This window comes from Ictalurus furcatus, chromosome 10 (assembly GCF_023375685.1).
Source record: "Ictalurus furcatus strain D&B chromosome 10, Billie_1.0, whole genome shotgun sequence".
Taxonomy (NCBI): domain Eukaryota; kingdom Metazoa; phylum Chordata; class Actinopteri; order Siluriformes; family Ictaluridae; genus Ictalurus; species Ictalurus furcatus.
Window position 1 is genome coordinate 14,836,582 of NC_071264.1, and position 20,139 is coordinate 14,856,720.

Consider the following 20,139-nt stretch of genomic DNA (forward strand, 5'->3'; position numbering starts at 1 on the left):
TTAATGTACAGTTATGAAAATGAGGATTTGTAGTTAAGATAAAAATATTGGTAATTGGATGATTAGATGTAACCATAGACTGTCATATTTTTGCACAGGATCAGTTAAACATGAAAAGAAAGGGAGCGATATCGGAGTTCTTTTTAAAGAAGCACAAATAGGCAGATCAGGTGCAAACAGTCCTGTCTGCTTCATGCCTGCTATAGCTAATTGCAGTGTTTTTTTTGTTTTTTTTTTGTAAATAAACTTAACAGTTCATGTAACAGACACATGCTACTGTATCTTATCTCCTTGGTGCTTAAGCTTTATTTTCTGAAAATATTTTGGATGTTCAACACTTATAGACAAAAACAGGATAACCCAATTCTTTCCACTGTGAGTATAGTGTGTGTGTGTGCGTGCACAGGTGTGCGTGTGTGTGTTATTACAATCAACAGCAGAAATTTTTGGTCCCCAAGTGGAAAACAGCTTATAAATCATACTAAAATCATACATACTACATTTTTTTATGTAAAAATGCATTTTTGTGATGTTTAAGTGATGGATAGGTTTAGGGGATAGAAAATACAGTTTGTACAGTATAAAAATAATTATGGAAATTCCCCATAAAACATGGAAACCCAACATTGTGTGTGTGTGTGGATCCCCGTAAGTAGCAGTGGGTGTAAAACTCTAGTTCTGCCACTGCTAACATGGAGAAAACGCATGCGAGATCGGAATAAAAAGATTTTGTTTCTGCTAAAGATACACTTGACGGTAATTTGAACTATAAAATCTTGTGTATTTTTATTTTTGTGTAATCGACTATTGTCTTCAGCGTCGACTAGTAGCAGCTGTATCGTTCATCAACTAGTCTCAAACATCCCTACTAGCTAACCACTTCCTACCCAGTGTTACACTGGCTACCCATTTCAGAGAATCAAATACAAACTCCTACGTCTCATTTATTGCCCCGTGTAACCTCTCTGAGCTGCTACAATAAAGGCCTATGCTCAGACTCCCAGGTCCACCAATACTAGTCTACTCCCTCGTTTTTTTGCCAACACTTTCCCTTTCTTCTTCCTACTTTTTTTTTGGCCATATGTATACATACAGTGTCCCTGAGCACTATATAACTGCAACACATTATTATGCACAGTTATGATAAAACAGAAAAAACTACTACTAAGAGCTAGCTAAAGCAAGATTGTAAAACTGTATATATATTTTTGGAGCTCCATAATGCCACTGGGGTCATGAAAATACTGAAGTGAATTGAACTTCAAACTGAATTTACCAACAAGGAATTCATCCATGTCTGGAGACCTGTAGAAAACACATTACAGACAGCACTAACAGTGCTTCTCACTCAAAACCCCCACAGTGCTTGCTCTGGTCTCATTAAAGTCATGACTGATGCATAGTCCTTTCCCTCAGTGGGTTCTAGCCCTTTATAATCAGCCTGACAACACATCAGCAGTAGGGATAAAAGCTCACTAGCAAGCCTGCGAAAGAAATAGTGTGAACCTCTCTGAAAAGCAAGCTGACAGTGAACAACGTTCCTGTGAGCCGTGCTGGGAGACACCGGATGGCTACGTTGGCTATGAGTGGCTTCCAGCCTTTGCACCATCACTCAGGGACAGATGGGTCTAGAAGATTCAGTAGTGAGGACACAGCGTGAGAGTATTGACTGTAGTCTCATCGCTCTCAGCAGGGGTTAAGCCAGGCGGCTTCTGTCTTCAGAAGGTCTGAAAACTGCACGGCTGTTAAAAAGACTCAAGTGAGAGATGACCTGCTTGACTATGCAGTTCTGACACCATGTAATGATAATGGAAAGCCAAATTTGCCACAATATTTCCTTAGGAGGTGCAAAAAAAACAACAAAAAAACAACAACTATAACAAATAACTTCCCTTAAACTACATTTGTGTAGTTACTGGTACAACTATGTTTTATTCTTTCCCAATTTCATCTCAATTTAGTCACAGTCATTCCATGACATCTACCAGCCTGGGATAGGGACTTCTAACAATTGCTTCCTCCAACAAACTAATAGAACAGCTGAACACACTTGGATGAGAACACATTCAGCTGCTGTATAAGCTAACACCCATATGGGATCCGACCCAGAAACCATTACCTATATTCTCTTGGAACGCTAGCTAAAGACGGCTCTTGAGTTGTTGGGAAAGTGCAATTTCCCAACAATATGGTGAACACACCTCTTCAGACAGTTGGGCCACTTGGGAGCCCTTGAACAATGATCTCCGTCTAGAACCTCCAATTGGTGTCTTTACCTTGGCCACTGTAATGCTGGTATGGAGGTCAGCCAGGTTGGGATCAAACTGGTGAACACACAGCACTTCAGATGAAATGACAAACACAGTGATTCAATAATAGATATGTACAGTGGCAAGAAAAAGTATGTGAACCTTTTGGAATTTCATGGTTTTCTGAATAAATTTGTCATAAAATGTGATATTCATCTAACTTAAGGGTATTGACAAATATAATGTGTCTAAAATAATAACACAAAATAAATTCTGATCCTCATGTCTTTATTGAACACACTTATTCAACATTCAAAATGGCAGTGGAAAAAGTAAGTGAACCCTGAGAATTAATAACTGGTTGACCCCCCCCCTGGCAGCAATAACCTCAACCAGGCGCTTCCTGTAGCTGTGGATCAGACCTGCACATCATTCGGGAGGAATTTTAGCCCATTCTTCCTGGCAGAACTGCTTTAGCTCTGTCATACTCTTTGGACGTCTCATGTGCATGGCTCTCTTCAAGTCATTCCATAGCATCTCTATTGGGATGAGGTCTGGGCTCTGACTTGGCCACTCCAAAAGGCGGATTTTGTTTTTCTGAAGCCATTTTGTTGTGGACTTGCTCCGGTGTTTTGGGTCGTTGTCCTGTTGCATCACCCAACTTCTACACAGTTTCAGCTGACGTACAGACATTCTCACATTATCCTGAAGAATTGTCTGATATACTTGGGAATTCATCTTCCCCTCAATGATTGCAAGCTGGCCAGGCCCTGATGCAGCACAGCAGGACCAAATCATGATGTTTCCTCCACCATACTTTACGGTATGTTTTCATTATGTTTTCATGATGATATGCCGTGTCCTTTCTACGCCAGATGTAATGCCGTGTGGTTTTTCCAAATAGTTCAATCTTAGTTTCATCAGTCCACAAAACATTTTGCCAATACCGCTGTGGAGTGTCAATGTGCTCTTTTGCAAACTTCAGGTGTGCAGCAATGTTCTTTTTAGTAAGCAGTGGCTTCCTTCGTGGTGTCCTGCTGTAGATACCCTGCTTGTTCAATGTTTTACGTATTGTACACTCATGAACAGAGATGTTAGCCAGTTCCAATGATGCCTTTAAATCTTTGGCTGTCATTCAGGGTTGTTTCTTTACCTCACTGATGAGTCTTCATTGTGCTCTTGGTGTCATTTTAACTGTGCACCCACTTCTTGGTAGAGTAGCAACAGTCCCAAAGTGTCTCCATTTGTATAATGTTTGCCTAACTGTAGACTGGTGAATTTCTAAAGTCTTTGAAATCACTTTGTGACCCTTGCCAGCTTTATGTAAATCAACAATTCTTGATCGTAGATCCTCTGAAAGCTCTTTTTGGCGAGGCATGGCTCACAAAAGCGTGTGCAGAGCAAACTCCTAAAGTTTGAAGGGTTTTTAATCAGTCAAAGTAGCTGTAGTCCACACCTCCAAGCTAATTTTCTTAACGAGACTCCAGGTGTGCTAAAACCTGACTCCAATTAGCTTTTTTGAGGTCATTAACTCAAGGGCTCACATACTTTTTCCACAAGCACTATGAGGTTTTTTTGGTTCTTCTCAATAAAGACATGAGGGATCAGAATTTTTTTTTGTGTTATTATTTTAGACACATTATATTTGTCAATACCCTTGACTTAGATGAAGATCAGATCACATTTTATGACAAATTTATTCAGATAACCATGAAATTCCAAAAGGTTACTACACATACTTTTTCTTGCCACTGTATATAGATTTTGTGGCAAAGACAAAGCATAGGAGGACGAGAAAGTTCGGTGGTGGCCTCCTAGTTTGTAATTAATTTAACATTAAATTATGGCTGCACGATTATGGTCAAAATGATAATCAAGATTATTTTGATCAATATTGAGATCACGATTATTCATTGATTTTAGGGACAACATATTTTTATTGCACTTTCACATTTAAATAAACAGACTGCTGCTTTCAACTCCATGTTGTGCTACATTCCTGCTAGTGTACAAATCTTTGCATCAAATTAGACTGATCCTTAAAGTACATCATCTCGTATAAGCAAAATATAAATAAAATTGTACCCAAAATATAGGATAAGTAAAAATAAAAATGCCATCATCCAAATGAAAATATGCAATCAAATATAACAATATGTAACCAAATGAAAACAATTCAGATGAATGCAGAAAAGGCAATAACAGTGTTTACAGGAGGAGAGATGCAGCCAAGTCACCCAGTAGAATGGTGGAGGGATGACGTCATTTTGTACTGGAACCCGAAGTTAATATCACACTGGTTCCCTCGACAAAAACCCAATAGGATTTTCCCATAGGCTTTGGAATTATTGCAAAAAATAAGCTCTGTGTTCAACAAAAGTTTACAATACTAATACGTTTTGTGCATCAAGAAAAATTTCACAAATGAACACAACTTGTATGAAGTCTAAATACAATCGTCAGAAATAAAAAGCTAACCCTATGCTATAAACGAACTACACCACGGTTGCTCAACTTCAAGGTCACCATCACCAAGCTTCTGTCTTTAATTTATTTATTCATTTTAATATGGTTCATTTACATGTGATTCATTTACGTATGATTCATTTACATGTGATTCATTTTCATCAGATTCATATTCATGAGATTCCACCACCAAGCTTCTGACAACTTTTCCAGAAATGATTTAAAACATTTTTCATAATACGGATTTACTCTCTGGATCATCCACATTTTTGGGAATTGTGCACAGCATACCTGATCCAGATTATCTGCAGTTTTTCCTGTTCGGCGTGATGACGTTTAATGTCCCCGACAACGTCTGTAGTCCCATTTAGCAACTTGTTAGTGTCATGATTTCCCCTCGCGCAAGCGCTGGAGCACGCAGCGCGCTCCGAAACCCGAAGTGAAGCTGGCAGCGCGAGCGGTAAAATGCTAACTTGTTTCCGGGGTTTGGCATTACAAAATGACGTCATCCCTGCGCCAATCTATGGTGACTGGTTTAGGAAGCGCTTAGGAAGTTTAAGAAGCGCTTGATTTGATATGCAGCGGAGTTTTCTATGAGCGGAGGAAGAATTTCAGATGTCAATATCGCAGTCGATCATGTTCATGTAATCGTGGGCAGTCAAAATCGTAGTCGAGATCGATATTCGATTAATTGTGCAGCCCTAATTTTAATGCATGCAAAGAAAAAGAAGTAGAACTGGACACCAACGGCATCAACAGGGATGCCTCTGCCACAAACAAGTCTAGCCCTAGCTTTTTGTTACCAATTTGTATGGCAGAAATACCTTCAAAATATACTTCAAACAGTAAAGAAGCTATGGAAGAAAACTATTGCAGACATTTGATCTTGCTGTGACCTTGATCCCGTTTGAACCAATTCCAAAATCTAATCAGTTCATCTGCTAGTTGCAATGATACTTTCATATAAATCCAACAAACATTAAACCACTTGTTTTTGAGCTATCGCGCTAAGGAGGATCTCCGACAGATGGGCAGACAACCCAAAAACATCACTTAATAAAAATAAAATAAAAAGCTGTTTTTCTAGTTTGAATGAATGCAATGCAAATGGACTCAGTACCTGTATTTAATTTCATGTGTTAAGAGATATGTTTCCAAAACAATTCAATAACGTAAATAAAGATTATACAGGTTAAATGTTGTTTTGACCTATTTTATATCTGCTCATTTCATGCTAGCCAAGTATCAGGATTATTATCTGGACGAGGATCTAAAGTCTGATGATCAAAACCGCTTCCACGATGTATATTAAATCAACGCACTCATGGTCTATGACTGATAAAGTTAGAGGCATTAAGAAAATACAAAAACAGCATACAAATATTTTATTTTTGATGCAGCAACCATCTCTCTTTTTTTTTTTTTTTTTAACCACGCTCATTTAATGAGCTGATCCACACTTTAATTTGTGCTACAGTAATCACACTGAGATTTAAAATCCAGGAAACAAATTGATCAGTCATAACATCAAAATAAAATAATCAAAATAAAAAAATCAAAATAAAATTACATTTAAAAAAATCTAAAAATGCAGGAAACAAAACGATCAATCTTAACACTAAAACCACGGACTGATGAAGTGAATAACATTGATTATCTCATTACAATGGCACCTGTCAAGGGGTGGGATATATTAGGCAGCAAATGAACAGTCAGGTCTCAAAGTTGATTTGTTGGAAGCAGGAAAATGGGCAAGTGTAAGGATCTAAGCAACTCTGACAAGGGCCGAATTGTGATGGCTAGACGACTAGGTAAGAGCATCTGATGTTCATGTGGATGTTACTTTGACATTGTTGCAGACCAAGTACCACCCCTTCATGGCAACAGTATTCCCTAATGGCAGTGCCCTCTTTCAGCAGGATAATGCGCCCTAAAACACTGCAAAAACCGTTCAGGAATGGTTTGAGTTCAAGGTATTGACTCGGCCTTTAAATTCCCCAGACCTCAATCTGATCGAGCATCTGTGGCTTTTGCTGGACAAACAAGTCCGATTCACGGAGGCCCCACCTCGCAATTTATAGGACTTAAAAACTCTGCTGTTTACGTCTTGGTGTCAGATACCTCAGCACACCTTCAGAGGTCTTGTGGAGTCCATGCCTCGATGGGTCAGAGCCGTTTTAGTAACACAGCGGGGACCCACACAATATTAGGCAGGTGGTTTTAATGTTATGGCTGATCAATGTTGGTGTAAACAGGATCTCTCTTACTGTTGTGTTTAGCAGGAATGAACTAGAAAGTACAATGTCCATCTATTTTTTATATTTATATAGTTTTTACTATAATGTACTGTATTTTCTTTTTTTATATTGTATTGTCAATGTATTATAGATTACTCTCTCTTTTTTTTTTTTAAAGACCTTACTGTTGAAAATTAACTGCAGCAATGCTGAACGTAGGAAAAGAGGGCAAAAAGGGAGGAGACAGAGAAAGAAAGATAAGAGAGTAAAAGAAGACGCCACAGTGAGGGGTTGATTGACAGGAAGGATATTACCTCCTCTATTTTTCCCCTAGGTGAAATCGCACAGTTCAAAGGAGGCCATAATTGAAATTGACAAACAGCTGCATTAGCCTGATCATAAGGGCCAGCCCTGGCAAGCAACAAAATAGAAGGTGAAAAGTGGAGAAGGAGGAGGAGGATGAAGGCTTGAGAGCTTTGCTTGCATGGAGATAGATTAATCTTGTTCATGCATAATGCATGAGCACACTGTGTGTGATCGCACTGACGGCTTGTTATTAGCTGTGTCACCGGGAGAAAACACGACAAATCAGCAGACCTTTTCTCTATCTCGCACATGCATACACAAACCTAAAAACTACTCTACCAAAACAAGCTTGAAGTCATCTGAGAATCGACAGGAAAAACTGCTATTATGAAGAAGAGGTAGAAAGGGGCACAGCGTTGTTTTAGACACACACCATGCTCAGTGTGCTAACATTACAGCACTGCTGTGTGGCACATCCTTCAGGTTTGCCTTCACTCCAGCATGCCATAAGCTAAAGTGGATGTGTTTGAGTTCTTAGCAATCAGAAACAAAAAGCTGTCTGATGCACATGAATAATGATCCTAGTCACTATAGTTTCAAGTCCCTGATGCACATTTAATTCATTCATTCATCTCCAGTAAGCACTTTATCCTTGTCAGGGTTGCAGTGGATCCGAAGCATATCTAGGAAACACTGAGTACAAAGCGTGAATACACAGCATGGGGACAGCAGTCCATCATTCATTCCACTCATTTACACTTAGAATAGCCAATCCACCCATCTGAGCAAGTGATTCACCCATGAATTGACCCACCTGCAGGAAGTGAACATGCTGTGTATCCTGGGTTCTGTGAAGCTTTGTTTCTGTGGAAGCAAGACCTGTGAGATGCAAACTGAGACAGAGCTGTAGTGCGGCAGAAATGCTATGTAGAAATGCGGGATGTGAGACACAAAATGTTTTACACTAGTTATTTGTATAATTATTCATTTATTTATATATATTTTTCAATAAATCAACAAAAAAAAATACAAATAAACTTATTTTGTAGACATTTAAAAAATGCAACACTACAGTATTGCTGGGAAATCCTTAGCAAATCTATTGTGCATCACATTGTGCATCATAAAAAAATGTCTTTGGGAATCGTGATATTTTTGTCACATTGCCCACCACTACCCACTTAACCAAAGTTTTTTGTTTGTTGGTTTGCTTAATTATGTGCAAACTGCAAATGAACCAAAGTATCTGAGAAACGAATCAAAGCAAACAAACTAATAGGTGTGAAAAGTGTCCTTAAAATCGATTCACAACATATAGAATGTGGGAGTGTGATTTCTACAAACTCCTAGAGTTTACAATTTACTCATATATGCAAGTGAACAGGAATAATGTGTTAACTTTTTGTTATGCTTCCAGGCTAGCGATAAAAACACAGAGTCCCAGGAATGCCAAGGACCCTAACCTTCAACTGCTCTACATTACTGTAAGTCACTCTGGACAAAAGCATGTGCCAAATCAAGTGGAAATGTCAATGTTTTGACAGGCACGAGTCAAAAACATTGTTCAGTGTGAACTGCCCTTCACGCTTATAAGAGATCAAAGTGCTTAAATCGCTACACAGCAAATCTCTATTGCTTTCAACACGGCAAATCAGTACAAGCCAGGTCACAATTAGTGGCAGGACAGGCGTTCCTACTCCTCTCCTTTCCTTCAGGAACTCTCATGATGATTGTTTTAGCATGGCTATGAAACAGCTGCTTAGATGAAATCTTCCATCCATAAATAAACATTGTGATATGAACACTCATCCAATCAAACGCTTACAAAAGTATTAACAACAAATCTACTTTTCAACCTTCAAATTTACCTTTCTACACCATGATCACAAATATATCAGACGTGAAGAACAGGTCACATGGTTAATTAAAAAGCGGGAGGACCGCACTGGCTGCTGGCTGTTTCAGAGGTTTCTGAGAAGTCTCCCAGGTCTACAGCAGCTGCTCACCTGGACAGGTTGGAAACTCATCTGTCAGCATGCTGTCAATGCAGTGTAATAGCCAGTGCTGTGTAGCATGATGATTTGTTTCGTATGGACAACAGGTCTTAGAAAGCATGCATTGGAACCCTTTCATGCATAGTATCCACACTTGTGGATAGTCAATTCATGTCCAAATCACTTGAGACAATTACTGTAATTTTACATAAACCATTATCCTGATTACTGTTGCACTCTGGACTATTATCTATAGTATCTTTACAAGCTTTCTACACAAAATCCTAAATTAAGCAAAAACTATTTTTGTGCCCGACTCCAATAAACTCTGAAATCAGCTGCATCATACAACTAAACTGCACACATTTTGCACATGTCAAAAATATTGCAACAATTTACTCAAAATTTATATTTCTGTAATTGTGGTCATCAATAATTATTTGAATGACCTGAAAGGTTTTGTTTATAAACGCACAGGAATTTTTTCTGGTATAATATTTTATCCTTTTTTACTCGCAATATTCCCACAAGTGGACAAATATACTTTTTTTAATAGTCAAATTTATATACACATCAAAAATTACAAGTCAAAATTCATATATAAAATACACAATTATAAATAATTTATGTATGAAATGGTTAATTTGATGCAGGCTGCAGAGGCAATGTACAAGCGATTGGCAGACAAAGACAAAGATGTTCAGTGTTTCATGTAGTACAAAAGAGTATAATAAACATACGACACCTACGCAACTGGCAATCATTCCAGATTCATATTTCGACAGTTTTTTTTGGGGTGTGTGTGTGTGGGGGTGTGTGTGTGTGTGGGGAAGACGCTTTTGGCATATTTCAGAGTGATAACTCGTATCAACATACACCAATGTTAAAATCCGAAGCCCTATGCAACATACTTGAAGGTTGAAGGTTTGGAAATGTGCTTAAATTCGGTCAGTTTAAATCCCAAATACACTACAGATGCAGTAAATCAAGATTAGGATTTTTTTTTTTTTTTTTTAAACACGCAGGAGTAATCCTTTAATTATTATAAGCAGTAGCGTGAAACAGGTCTCAGCATAAAAGGCTACATCAAAGCTGCATGTTTGAGCATGACTATTAGATGATAATTATGGTGTTGGTACATTGCTTTACACTTGAGCTTGTTAAGGGACTCAACTGAAAGGACACTTGGGAAAAGCTTTATTTAGTTTTTATGAGTACATCAAAGCACTACGTAGACATACAAGAGAATCAAGAGGCAACAAAGGTGCACTATCGCATTTGTTTCTTGCCATCAGAGATTAGAACTTTTTCCCCTCCCAGTATGATGAGTACTTTTATATGGATACCTTGCCACAGCACTTAAAATGAAATTGTGACATCTTAACATTTTTGTTCTGTATTTGTTTTTTAGGCACATGTCCGTACTACATCCATTTCACAGTTTGAACTAAGATTGCCAGTATGGAGGCTCTTTGTAGAAGGACAAACATCCATCCAGGTCTAATATGTTTATCTGTCATCAGATCTCACCATCAGTGCCCTGTAATCACCCAGAAACAATGTGTTCTCACCTTCTCTCTCTTTCTCTCTCTCTCTAAGGAAATGTTGAATTTGTTGGAGTTATTAGGAGAACCCTAAGGGAAGAGCTGTTCAAGTAAATAACTGCATGAGGTACAAGAGCAGATGTTCAGTAAGCAGTACTTTAATTGCATATTATTTTTAAACTTAATAAACTAATCAACCCTTGAGAGCCTGGAGAGCTACACGGGGTTGCCATAGTTACATGAGTCTAAGAGAGTGAAGGCTGTGTAAATTGTAAATGAAGACCAGATAAGATCACTATACCTGTCTAAGTGGCAAAGTGAAATCCTTCTCACTAACATGAACCTCAACATGTGTGTACTCAAGTACACAGAACAGACACACACAGAAAAATGAACAAATAAAAGGAACTGCTTCCTACCTACTGGGGGGAAAACGAAGGATCGAACAGCAAAGAGCACAATGTAGGTCAAGTGGTATACAACATGACCCATCTGGCAGAATCCACAGAGATGATTGCAAAGAAGTGAGGAGTCAGGAAAGGGGAAGATGGGTCCTTATGCCGGTTTCTGACAGATTATACTGTGGTGTGAGGCGGCTAGGCTAATCTGTAAACAGCAGAGTGATCTTTCATTGTCCTCAGTGACCTGCTTATCCTTGTTGGGTGTCATCGCTGTGTGAAATGAATCCCTGGAAAAACACCAGCTACTATAATTTGGCTGAATCAGTTGCACTCTCTCTTTTCAGGACTCATATGGAACAAAGAGAGTCTTTGAGGTGGAGTCCAAGTCAAGTCTCAAAAGTAATGGCCACTTGTAAGTCAATTTTTAAGTCATTTTTATTGGAAATTCAGTTTGAAGCAATCTTATAGCATGACTAGCTTGATTACTCTCCCTTCAAAATGCCCTTTGAAGGGTTATTTATAGCATTGGGACGCAGCGACTGTCACCACGAAAAAAAAAATGTGCTGTGTATTTTGAGCTATTTGAGTTGTTTGCTGTAGTTCTCAAGCAATGATGGGTAGTAGTCTTCCAGTGAGTGCCGGCAGTAACAAAACCTCCGTGTATAGATGCAATTTAACTTCGTAAACTTGGATATTATATGCATATGGTAGCTAATACTTGGGGGGTCTATGAAAAGGACATGGAAACATTTATACTTCTTGAAAATGGACAAGCACACCCCTGACAGCTGTGCAACACCGCAGCTTCCCTTTGGATTAATTGATTGCTTTTGGACATGCCAATCAGCCTACAATGCATGTCTTTGGACTGGGGGAGGAAACCGGAGTACCCGGAGCGAAACCCCCGAAGCACGGGAAACTCCGCACACACAGGGCCGCGGTGGGAATCGAACCTTCAACGCTCTACGTGTAAGGCAAACGTTCTAACCACTATGCCACCATGTCCGTGAGTCATATACAGTTTTACCTGATGACACCTTCGCCTGCCCAACTCAAAGAGACCACAAGAAATGGTAGAAAGAAAAAAGAAATTATGACATTTCTGACTTAAAAAAAAAAAAAAAGAGTATCTTTTCTTTTGCAGTGAGAAGTTCACTACAGAAACTCTGGAGAACAGTAAGGAGCCCATGAAGAAAATAAGTTGACAGGAGCTTTAAACTGTGCATCTCGTGCATGTGCATTAGAGTTGCACAGCATCTTCGTCTCCAGCTGTCTGAGAGCTGAAGCCACTGCACTGGCAGGCCTGTCTTCTCTCATAACACGAAGATGTGGATGAGGAGAAATGCACAGAAAGTGAAGGCATTTACAAATGCCACACAAGAGCACAGTCGAGTCTGTTCACAGTAACACAGAACATGACAGCAGCTGGAGAGAGAGAGAGAACGTTAGAGAAAGACAGAGAATGAGAGACTAAGACAGAGAGCGAGAGAGAGAGAGAGAGAACGTTAGAGAAAGACAGAGAATGAGAGACTAAGACAGAGAGCGAGAGAGAGAGAGAGAGAGAGAGAGAGAGAGAACATGAGAGAGCAAGACAGAAGGGAGAAAGAAACAGAAATAGACAAAGACACACAGAGAAATACAGGGAGACAGATAGGGGGAGAGAGAAAGTGACAGAAAAACAAAAAGAGAAGAGACAAATAGAGAGAGAGAGAGAGAAATACAGAGACAGTCAGAGAAGAGACAGAAAGACAAAGACAGAAAGACCAAACCAAAAAAAAATCAGAAATACAGAGATAGACAGTAAGACAGATAGAGAAAAAGTTTGAGAAATAAAGGAAGAAAAGGGGTGTGCGGATGGTGATACCAAAGGCAGAGAGAGAGAGAGAGATAGATAGAAAGAAAGAGAGCTTGAACGGGCAGAAAGAGGCCTGCTCTGGCTTGTAAGCTCTCGCAGAGCGCCTTATCATCAGGGTCATTAGTGCTGCACCTGATCCCGCGCTAACATGTTAAAGCTTCAAAAACCAAGATGGACTTCAAAAAGCCATTGACAACAAGTCTTTCAAAAACGGTATGTGATCTGCAGTGTGAGATCCGGTGGGAAATTCAAGAGAAATGCAAGAATTCCGCAAGGACAAGTGATTCACTTTCACCTGAACACCCCCTTAAACACACCTCCTCCCCTCCTCTGTGTCTGTTCATAACCTGTTTGTTCAGCCACTAATTACTTTAGCTGGTTATTCCATCGTGCTGCTATTTCAGGCTTAGGGTCACACGATCCCTCCATAGCGTTTTTCACAGAAAACAATGGGGAGGGATTCAGATGACTCACAGCTGCTGGAGAATGGCAAAATAGGCTTGAGGACACATGCGCAAAACACACACACACACAGTTTTGTCCAAGGGGTAACTGCTTCAGAGCTTAACAATCATAAATAATTACCAGTGATCAGAAGTAGAACACCAGGGAGGCAAATCTGCCTTTTTGTTTCCATGACGATGTAAAAAGAAATCACTACATTTTCTCAGTCCCTCTCTCACCTACATAGATTTGTTAAGAATCCTATGAGAATTCCCAACAAGGCATTATTAATATTCATATTCAAATGACAAAAATAGAAATGCAGAGCAGAGCATTTTGGTTCCAATGCCATATGTAAATCCTGACCTTGGTTTTCATTCAGTAAACACATTAAATCTACAGCTGTATTTGGGGAAATTCATAACCCACTGAACAGTGTGTGGCAAGTCTGGTGACTGGCTAAAACAGACTGATGCTCTCTGTTCCTATCAGTATCAATTCCTGTCAGTAAAATGGGACCCACTAATAGCAGATAATCATCATAATCATAATCAGAAAGCCATTTTGTGGCGCTAATAATGCACACTACAGAGTGCAGGCAATTATCTTATGAGAGTATAAAGTCACATGCCCACACCATAGCATCCTATATTTATTGAACAGGTAAATAGTAGTCGCTATGAATCACTGTTGTTAAGTGACTTACCTTGGAGTCAAAGTCAAGTCTCAAGTAAGCCAACTTCTTCAAGACCAAACCAAGAGTCTCAAATTCAAAGCTCCAAAAATGCTACTAAAATCAAAGTCAATACTTAATATGGGGGAGGGGGTTTGCTGGGGCAAAAGAGCTCTTCTCCCTAATACACTTCCAGATTTACTACATATTTTTTGAGCTGAAGGTATGGATTGCTTATGATAAATTGCACTAGGCTGTGCTTCCATATCATGCACACGTTTCAGCAGCTTTTATACAAAGCTGCCAATTGAGCGGAGCAAGTGAAGGACATGTACCCTGCTCAGTCTTCCAAATGGTGACCTAAATCATTAAAGCAATAGTTCACCCAAAACTTCCGCTGTCATGGATTACTTTTACGATGCCTTTATGAATGTTTTGGAACTTGAAAGTTTTGGTTACTTTGACTGTAAATGGAGGGACAGAACTCTCCCAGGTTTCATAAAAAATGTCTTCATTTGTGTTCCGAAGATGAACGAAAGTCTTATGGGTTTGAAACCACATGAGGTCGAGTAACTGATGACAGAATTAAAATTTTTGGGTGAACTATCCCTTTAAGTGCTGAGCCACCATTAACATTTCACTCAATCAGAGAGGTATCCAACTAGAACCTTTTAGGAAGCTAAGAACTTTGGTGACAAGTCATAATTCAAGTCCCTCAGAAGCAATATTCCATCACCCCAGTCAGAACTGACCGGCAGACGCGACTTATGTCATGAGGCGGGACTTCCACCTGAACTATAACCCAAGACAACGTCATCTACTCAGTCTTAAAGGGGTCATATCATGATCATGAAGAATTTTATCATGATTATGTTTACTGGGTGTAATAAAATAGGATAACATACTTTAATGTTCAAAAAATACTTTATTTGTCAAATAACGTACATTATTGCAGTACCTCTATTCCCAGGTTGTCTAAAGCGCTCGATTTCTTTAAAGTCCCTCTTTCCGAAAAGCCCAGAGTGCTCTGATTGGCCAGCTGACCCATTGCGCTGTGATTGGCCAAAAGTCTTGCATGTGACGGAAATGTAACGCCCCTCGGCTTTAGGTTTCTAAAGCAATTCTAAGCTCCTGAGCAACATGTCGTCGGTTTTACCATATCAGTTCGAGCCAGAGACAGATTCAGAAAATGCGGATGATCAAGCGGAACCAACTTTGCAAACACGACTTGAACAGAACGTTTCACAGTGCTAAGTTTTTATTTTGTAACTCTCTTAGCTTTCATATACGATGTAAATTCCGACCCTGCTGGCGGGACTAACTATGCATTGGCAGCAAGGATTCTTGTGATTCGATATAAACCGTTTCAAGATACAATCACAACAGCAGCTACAATCAACATCTCAGTCAGAACACCAACATACAAACAAACACTAACCCCCAAGGCAACTTAGCAAACTTTAACTAGCACGTTAGCAGAGGTCTACAACTGAGCCACAACAAAAGACTTTGAACATTCAATAGCAGATACTTCATAAAATAATTAAACACACTTACAGGTTCTGATTCAGAAGCACAAGATTGTCAGAGCAAAGTGGTAATCGCCCCACTTTTCAGGAGTTGGTCAGGTTGTGTCGTAAGCTTCAATGCACTTGTCTGCCAACTATTCGCAGCTGGTATACTGGAATATTGCTTCTGGGGGTAAAGGGGGGTATTAGAGTAAAAACTGATTTTGAGATTTGATGAATATAGCCAACACCGCTTGATGCCCAGCAAGACAGCACACTCATTTTCAATTTAATTAATTTACGTCCATAATGTGATCAGTATTCACTAGGTGTAAATGGCAGCAGACTGCTGGCCAAGAAGATAGCCTGCAGGGAGCAGGCTGGATCAGGTCATGGTTGTATTATCGCAAGCCACACTGGTGGATAAAGTTCAGCGAAATACCAGACACTGGGGGCAAAAGCAGGACTTTCATTCAGAAAGGCCCTCACAACTAGAGTCCTACATTATGATGAGAAGATGAATGGCTTGTCTGAGATCAGAATAATACAGAAGTAAGATGGTTAAAAGATGAGTATGCAAAAAAAAACTTCTATTTGCTGAGGTTTGCTGATTTTTGCGAGTGGCAGATTTGTGGCACATATCTGAGGGACTATCGTGAGCCCTGGCCCACAACCATGACCTCTAACAGAAGAAGCCAGTTACCAAAAAAAAGAAGAAAAAAAAAAAGAAAAAGAAAAAGAAAAAGGGTTTCCCTTCACTTCTTAGGCTCATGTCAGATAAACAAGCAGACTTGAATAATGCATGGCAAATTTATAAAAAATAATTTCTCTCTGGTGAACAGCTTCCATTGAAATGAGAACAAAGCAATGTTTCCAAACAAGGGTACACTAGTTTACTCAGGGTTCCTAATCCTGGTCCTGGAGTACTACCTGTAGAACACACATGAATTAACGAATTGGCTAATTAATAGCCGTTCCTGTGGTGACGTATATGGGTTAAAACAGGAAAAGACTAAAATGTGCAGAGCAGGATGTACTTCAGGGTCAGGGTTAGGAAGCTGTGGTCTACACAAAATAAAAGTAAACGATTAGCATCACTACGTTGGATTGCAGTGTGCTAGCTGCTCAGGTTGAGTGATAAACTGGGCTATCCTTAAAACAAATCAGAAACCACACTGCTGGCCATCGGTATCCTATACAAAATGCATGAGCAAGATACTAAGGGCGGTAATTAGCAATGACCATTAAGCCTGAAGACACTAGGGGAATTAACACTGTGAATAAAGAGAGCAGCTCTGGCTTTGCTTAGCATGCAAGCCTCAACTCGTTTTGCTCTGAGAGGGACAGGTGTTCTTCCTGCTCTGCCTCAAGTGCCTTTTCAAGAAGCAGAACTTCTTCTGGAGTGGTACGACAGCACAGATTAATATTAAACGGAATTCATAATACAGCATGAAGAGGATTTTCATAAATATTCACCAGCTTGGACTGTAAGCTTTTCCTGGTCGCGTTCATACATATGGATGAAAAACTGGCAGGGAGAACAAATGTCTAGTATCTCGCCTATTGGAGTGTGAGTAACATGAAACAAAATCCAAAAGTTAGCTGGCTTTGAAGACTAAGTAATTTCCATGTTAATATACAGTTAGCCTTACAAGAAAATGGACACAAAAATAAAAGAATAGCATTTTCTCTCAAAAGTAAATTTAGCAAAGGTCCAAATGTAACATTTAAAGTAAATGCAAACATTGTCATCCATATTTTTGCTCACTATCCAAAAACTCTTGTGTTTCTTTGGGGTACAAATATGAAAATGCACACGTAAAAGTAGGAAACCAAAACCAGACAGGAACAATTATTAATTTTTTTTTTTTTTTAAAGTGAGAGAGAACAAATGGTTGGACAAGCCAGGTAATGGATATAAAATAAATAGAACAGTTAAAAATACCATCAAGCACAGCCAAGCACATAAAAAATATTTGACCATTCAATTCACTCACAATCTGAACACTTTTGCCAGAAAGGAAAGACATGAGCATACACAATAGGAGTGTACCACAATGCCACTATCTGTATCCATTTAGTGCCTTACATATATGTATCTTTATCCAGACTTAAACCCAGTGACTATTTAAAATTATATATATATATATATATATATATATATATATATATATATATATATATATATATATATATATATATATATATATATATATAGGAAGTTACAACAGGTGAATGAATGGAAGATGTATGTTTATGTCAATCCATATGTCCTGCAAGCTTCATATCTGACCACTCACTCGAGTCCACATTAAAGTGAAAACCTCATGCTCATTAATTCCACTGAGAGGTAAAGTGAATAACATTGATAATCTCATTACAATGGCACCTGTCAAGGGGTGGTATATATTAGGCGGCAAGTGAACAGTTAGTTCTAAAAGTTGATGTGATGGAAGCAGGGAAAATGGGCAAGCAAAAGGATCTGAGCGAATTTGAGAAGGGGCAAATTGTGATGGTGGACAACTGGGTCAGAGCATCTCCAAAACAGCAGGTCTTGTGTGGTGTTCCCAGTATGCAGTGGTTAGTATCTACCAAAAGTGGTCCAAGGAAGGACAACTGGAGAACTGACAACAGGGTCATGGCTCATTGATAAGCAAGGTGAGTGAAAGCTAGCCTGTCTGGTCCGATCCCACAAAAGAGCTACTGTAGCCAAACTGCTCAAAAAGTTCATGCTGGCTATGATAGAAAGGTGTCAGAACACAGTGCACTGCAGCATGCTGCATATGTTGCTGCATTTCCACAGACCGGTCAGAGTGCCCATGTTGACCCCTGTCCACTGCCGAAAGTGCCTACAATGGGCATGTGAGCATCAGAACTGGACCATGGAGCAATGGAAGGAGGTGGCCTGGTCTGATGAATCACGTTTTCTGTTACATCATGTGGATGGCTGGGTGCATGTTCGCTGCTTCCCTGTGCAAGAGATAGCACCAGGAAGAAGGCAAGCCAGCAGAGGCAGTGTGATGGGAAACCTTGGCTCCTTGCCTTCATGTGGATTTTACTTTGACACATACCACCTATCTAAACATTGTTGCAGGCTAAGTACCACCCTTTCATGGCAACGGTAAAGAGTGGCCTTTTTCAGAAGGATAATGTGGCCTGCCACATTGCGAAAATTGTTCAGGAATGATTTGATGAACATGATGAAAGGTGTTGACTTGGCCTCCAAATTCCCCAAATCTCAATCAGATCGAGCATCTGTGGCATCTGCTGGACAAATAAGTCTGATACATAGAGGCTCCACCTCGCAACTTACAGGACTTAAATGATCTGATGCCAACATGCCAGATACCACAGCACACCTCAGAGGTCTTGTGGAGTCCATGCCTCAATGGGTCAGCACTGTTTTGGTGGCACAAGGGGGACGTGCACAATATTAGGCAAGTGGATTTAATGTTATGGCTGCTTGGTATAGATTTGATTAGAACACATTATCTTTTCATTCCGAATAATGGATTTGTATTTGGTTACATCCCTAATTCACACATATATCCAAACCAACACACACATGGTTGTTGGACCACAAAACATGAGGATCTGGCTTTCTCAATATGAGTTACAGAGGGACTCTACATGTGCAAACCTTAGACTATAAAGGATGAAACTTTCTGCATGGAGGAGAGCACAAGATCCCTCAGCAAGTGTGGACTTTTTTTTTAAAAAACAATGTCATGGTGTTAAAATAAACATACATCTACCCCATATATTTACGCTCATATCACAACTCGCACTATGCTTATTTCTATAAAATGTGCAAATAATTCTGAAATTGACTGTAATAAGAACTACAGTACACTCTTTTACCCATTAAACTGCATTAATATGGTTAATAACTAATCAGGTGCCATATGGAATCTATGCCCCATTAACCCGGCACATACAATGGAAAGTTGCATAAACACAACAGTTTTTCCCAACTCCGGGTGGCTGCTATATGTGGCCTTCTAAGGAAAACAATAAAGGTCTGAGCAATGACATGGACAAAGTGTGGTCTAAAAATACTTTAATGGGACCAACACAAGTGCAACATGGCAAGGCATCCTCAGCTCAACTCGTCCATACTCATTTCTGACTTTCTTTTTTGTTTTGAAATGAGGTGCAAGAGCTACAGCAGAGATGGCTTCCCGCAGAGAGCTGCCATGCTGAGCTCCTGACAAAACGAATGTCAAAGCCAGTAAACCAGACTGAAGCGACGTCGCCTTTTTAACCAAATAATTGTCACAGACTTGTCAGCCAGAGTCAAGCCAAGCGGCAATATTCTAACTCTGAAGCAATGAACAGCAGCAAAATACAAGCAACCTTTAGGCAGAAGAGAGCCTGACATCCTATATATGTCTTAATAGGAACCTTTTTTTTTTTTTTTTTTACTGATTATGATTGATCCAGTATATATATATAAATCTGC

The 20,139-nt window shown here is 39.5% G+C and overlaps 1 protein-coding gene across 3 annotated transcripts in view; it reads right to left on the reverse strand.

The window, feature by feature from the left end:
* rabgap1l (RAB GTPase activating protein 1-like) overlaps positions 1-20,139 on the reverse strand; it is a 121,484-nt gene that overhangs the window by 53,177 nt on the left and 48,168 nt on the right. The window lies entirely within an intron of this gene.